Raw genomic sequence first — 6,000 nt, 5'->3', positions numbered from 1 at the left:
CAATTGCACATGTTCCTCAGGTTTGTTCTGACTGTCACTCTGGTCAGACATCTTGGCAATCACTAACAGCAAACCCTGTGAATAGATGTAGATGAGGTAGAGGATGAGCATCACAAAGTCCAGAGTTTTTGCAAAACACATGACTTAAAAACTTAGTTTTAGTTCTCCACAGAAAGCATTTCGGAGCTACCGATTTGATAAACTCGTTGATACCGAAGCAGCTTTTGGAACCTAAACTAGTGAACTCGGTCAGACCGAGTCACAGTTCGATGGCACCGAGACTGCTAGGGTTTCATAGAGAATCGAACTCGGTCACACCGATTTGCAATTTTCGGTCAGACCGAAAATGCATGTGCTATGGCCTAGGCCAAATCGGTGAGACCGATTTCTACAATTCCGTCGGTCCGAGATGAGTCCGGCGGAGAACTAACCCTAAATTTTCAAATCCAATCTAATCTAAAGGAAGTTTTCAGTGGATGGATTGTTTGCATGCATGGTCATGATCATGGCAAAGTAATGTGCTATGAATCAGAGTTGGGAAATAGCACAAAGAGTCGAACTCATACCCTAGTTCGACGGGAGTTCCCTACGGTGACAACGGCGGAGCAGAATTCCGTTGACGGCGACGGAGACCAGTGGCGGGAGGTCGCTGGTGGCGAGGAGACGATCCGGAGACCCGAGGAGGCAGAGCAGGACACGCGCGGGGTGAAGGGTTTTGGAGAAATTTCCAAAATTCAACCCGTCGGTATATATATCCCGACCCTGTCGGTGTGACCGAGTGGAACAACTTGGTGGCACCGAGATGCAGAATCGCGAGCGGTTACTGCAACTTGGTGTGACCGAAAAGTTCAAATCGGTTGCACCGAGATGGAAAACCTAGATCAACTTGGTGAACTCGGTGTGACTGAAGTGTATGACTCGGTGATACCAAAATACACAAAGAGGTTTTGAAAGTTTAAGTCTATGGCGAATCGGGGACTCCAAGTTCTCCTCACACAGAGTGGTTCAAATCTGACTTGATCAAACTTTGTGATGTAGCATGAATAGAATTTGAGACGAGAAAAACATAGATAGCTAGAGGAGGTTCTTAGGCATTCTTGTTCATCCACTTGGTAAAAGAGAAAAAAGCCAAGCAATCAAAACAACAAGTGGATGTCCTTGAATGAGTAAAATATGCAACCAACATGCTCACACAATAAAATGGCAAATGAAATATGTGGCAGAGCATGCACAAACACTCTAGCATCTATCAAGCAATTGGCGATGACTAGGTCATCTATATATGAGTATATTGACTAAGGAGTCAGATAAGAACATTTGATCGTAGGTCATACTCATCGTTTAAGCATAAGTGGGGTTGCCACTTTTACATAAAGCATTGTTGTGTTCACACCATTAGAGTTGCTTTAGCTCACTTGATTAGAGTAAAGCTCCCCTAGATGTGATATCCCCCCCTAAGAGGGATGGACTAACCTTGGGTTTTGTCGATGATGACTTCATGTAGGTGTTGAAGATGCAGATGCTCAATGTTGATGTAGATCATTTGGAGCAATCCATTAAAGTGAGTTGCACTTTCAATACCTACATGGGTTAGTCCCACAAGGAACAAACAAGGATATCCATAGACATAGAGTGATGTTCACATAAGATGATGTCCATGAAAGCATTAGGTTACCTTGTCCCTTGTCTTATCAACAATAGGGTTTGTGACTCCTTGAACTAGTGCAAGATATGGAAGTTGTTTGCACGTGTCCTTGCCGAAAGATATGAGTGAAGTGTGTTGGCGGAGTCACCCTCAAGAACTCTCTAGTTATTTTTCTTCAGGATCCACACCATCTTGATGGGAATCCTTGGAGTTGTAGTCGTACTTGATGAAGTTGAACTTGATGTAGTCTTGGGAACCCACTTGACCAAGGCTTTGGGAGCTTATTCAAATGCATCAATCTCCTCTTGAAGCTTGTCCTTGCCTTTTTGCTTGTGGTCTTGTGGTGGAAGATCATCTTGAGCTTGTGTTCCTTGGAAAGAAGTAGAATCACACTTCTCTTGTTGAGGAACAAACTTTGTCTTGGGGTATTGATAACCCACAAGTATAGGGGATCACAACAGTTTTCGAGGGTAGAGTATTCAACCCAAATTTATTGATTCAACACAAGGGGAGCCAAAGAATATTCTCAAGTATTGGCAGCTGAGCTGTCAATTCAACCACACCTGGAAACTTAATATCTGCAGCAAAGTGTTTAGTAGCAAAGTAATATGATAGTAGTGGTAGCAGTAACAAAAGGTAATGGTAGCAAAAGTAATGTTTTTGGTATTTTGTAGTGATGATAGCAATAGCAACAGAAAAGTAAATAAGCGAAGAACAGTATATGGAAAGCTCGTAGGCAATGGATCGGTGATGGAGAATTATGCCGGATGCGGTTCATCATGTAACAGTCATAACCTAGGGTGACTGAGGGAGTCCTGGATTAGGGGGTCTCTGGACAGCCGGACTATATCCTTTGGCCGGACTGTTGGACTATGAAGATACAAGATTGAAGACTTCGTCTCGTGTCCGGATGGGACTCTACTTGGCGTGGAAGGCAAGCTAGCCAATACGGATATGTATATCTCCTCCTTTGTAACCGACCTTGTGTAACCCTAGCCCCCTCCGGTGTCTATATAAACCGGAGGGTTTTAGTCCGTATGACAACATACAATCATACCATAGGCTAGCTTCTATGGTTTAGCCTCTCCGATCTCGTGGTAGATCAACTCTTGTAATACTCATATCATCAAAAATAAATCAAGCAGGACGTAGGGTTTTACCTCCATCAAGAGGGCCTGAACCTGGGTAAAACATCGTGTCCCCTGCCTCCTGTTACCATCTGCCTTAGACACACAGTTCGGGACCCCCTACCCGAGATCCGCCGGTTTTGACACCAACATTGGTGCTTTCATTGAGAGTTCCTCTGTGTCGTCGCCATTAGGCTTGATGGCTCCTACAATCACCGATAGCAATGAAGTCCAGGGTGAGACTTTTCTCCCCGGACAGATCTTTGTGTTCGGTGACTTCGCACTGCGGGCCAACTCGCTTGGCCATCTGGAGTAGATCAAAAGTTACGCCCCTGGCCTCCAGGTCAGGTTTGGAAGCTTAAACTACACGGTGATATCCACGGAGACTTGATCTTTGACAGATTCGAGCCCCTGCCTTGTGCATCGTGCGGTCACGATGAGTATGATTTAGCTCTACCATCGGACAGTGTTCGAGAAATCGCACCGGCAGCCGCTCCGACCCTCAATTCGGAGCCGGTTTCGCCATCCGTGGACGGGTGGAAAGACCCCGCCACGGAGGCCGTATCCTCTGCGGCGATCGAGCCGAATATCGACCTTACCCTTCACGAGAGCCATGTTGCCAAACTACCGGATCCTTCTCCGGCCACGGACTCCGAACCGCCTGCGCCCATTCCTATCGAATCCGATTGGGCGCCGATCATGGAGTTTACCTCCGCGGATATTTTTCAGCACTCGCCCTTCGGCGACATACTGAACTCATTAAGGTCTCTCTCCTTGTCAGGAGATTCCTGGCCGAACTACGTCCGACAGGATTGGGATGCGGATGACGAAGAAATTCGCCGCCCACCCACCACCCACTTAGTAGCCACTGTCGATGATTTAACCGGCATGCTCGACTTCGACTCCGAAGACATCGACGCAATGGACGACAATGCGGGAGGCAAAGAGGAACCACTGCCCACAGGGCACTGGACACCCGCTTCATCACATGACGTATACATGGTGGACACACCTAAAGAAAATAACAACGAGGAACGGAAGGACGCAGCGAAGGGTTGTTCCCTCGAGAAGCAGTCAAAGCGGCGGCATACACGCCGCTCCAAATCCTGCATCGGCAGAAATAACGATCACATAGACCCAGCATTAGAGCAGGGTGAACCATTGCCCGACCATGGCAACACGGAAAATCAAGCCGAACAACCCAACCCCGTCGAAGATAACAGTCCGGATGACATCACACCGGACAGGCGCCAGGAGCAACATAATGCCCACCAAAGGCTTGTTGCCACGGCGAGGAGTCTGAAAAAACAGAAGCAAAGGCTCAAGGCTGCACAAGACACTCTCAAAATCAAATGGAGTGAAGTACTCAACACTGCAGCGAAATACGGCAGTAATCGCCACACCAAGAGCTATCCAAAGAGAAAGTTGCTACCTGAATTTGATGAGGAGGCCTTAGATCCTCCACAATTAAAAAATAAAATGGCCATCCGGTCGGATAGATGACCTCATAGCCAACATAAAGCGGCAATCGATGCCACACATAAACCAGTACGCGATCCACGTAAGGGCCCGCATCAAAAGGACGGCGCAACCAGATCCATCTATGGACCAGCAAGCGCGCTCTAGCATACGATGCAACACAACAAACATCCGAACACCACGGTACACCCAGATACAGGGGTGCCACACACCCCCTATGTTTCACCGACGAGGTGCTGGACCATGAATTTCCAGAGGGATTCAAACCCGTAAACATAGAGGCATACGACGGAACAACATACCCTGGGGTCTGGATCGAGGACTATATCCTCCATATCCACATGGCTCGAGGGGATGATCTCCACGCCATCAAATACTTACCCCTCAAGCTCAAAGGGCCAGCTCGGCACTGTCTTAAAAGCCTCCCCGAAAGCTCCATTGGAACCTGGGAAGAGCTCGAAGACGCTTTTCAGGCAAATTTTCAAGGGACTAATGTTCGACCTCCAGATGCAGATGATTTAAGCCATATAAGTCAACAGCCCAGAGAGTCAGCCCGAAAGCTTTGGAATAGGTTTCTTACTAAAAAGAACCAAGTAGTCGACTGTCCGGACGCCGAAGCCTTGGCAGCTTTTAAGCACAGTATCCGAGACGAATGGCTTGCCAGTCACCTCGACCAAGAAAAGCTGAGAACAATGGCAGCATTAACAAGCCTCATGACCCGCTTTTGCGTGGGCGAGGACAGCTGGCTAGCCCGATGCAGCACCAGCGACCCAAGTACATCCGAAGTTAGAGATGGAAACGGGAAATCATGACGCAGCAAAAATAGTAAGCGCCGGAATAAAGAAGACAACCCGAAGAGCACGGTGGTAAACGCTGGATTTACAAGCTCTCGGCCAGGGCAGCAGAAGCCGCCCTCCAAAGGCAACAGAGATGAATTGTCCAGCCTAAACAAAATCCTGGACCAAATATGTCAGATCCATAGCACCCCTGATAAATCTACAAATCATACCCACAGAGAATGTTGGGTCTTCAAACAGTCCGGCAAGCTCAACGCCGAACACAAGGGGCAGGATACACCAAGTGAAGACGAGGACGAGCCTCGCAAGCAAAGCACAGGGGAACAGAAGAAATTCCCACTAGAAGTCAAAACAGTCAACGTGTTACACGTGATAAAAGGGAGAGACAAAGCGGCACCTTTAGAGGAACATGCCCCAGGGCCTATCACCGCGGAGCTCCGCCACTGGTCGTCCCAACCGATCACCTTCGGCCATCGGGATTACTCGGCAAGTATCCGGCGTGCAGGATGGGCTGCCTTGGTATTAGATCCAATAATTGACGGATACCACTTCACCCGAGTCCTGATGGACGGCGGCAGTAGTTTAAATCTGATATATCAGGACACAGTCCGCAAGATGGGGATAGACCCAACAAAAAATTTACCGCAGCAATGCTACCTTTAAAGGAGTAACGCCAGGCCCGGAGGCTCACTGCAGGGGCTCCCTGCTACTAGAGGTTATATTCGGCTTCCCCAACAACTTTCGAAGCAAAAACTTAACTTTCCACGTCGCTCAGTTCCAAAGTGGCTATCTAGCACTACTCGGACGCGAAGCTTTCGCTCGCTTTAACACAATACCGCATTACGCTGCCCTCAAGCTCAAGATGCCCATTCCACGCGGCATCATTATAGTAAATGGAAATATTGAGCGCTCCTTGCGCGCCGAAGACGGTGCGGCCGCCTTGACCGCCGCA

Source organism: Triticum urartu, chromosome 3 (genome assembly GCF_003073215.2).
Source record: "Triticum urartu cultivar G1812 chromosome 3, Tu2.1, whole genome shotgun sequence".
Taxonomy (NCBI): domain Eukaryota; kingdom Viridiplantae; phylum Streptophyta; class Magnoliopsida; order Poales; family Poaceae; genus Triticum; species Triticum urartu.
This window is presented reverse-complemented; position numbering follows the sequence as displayed.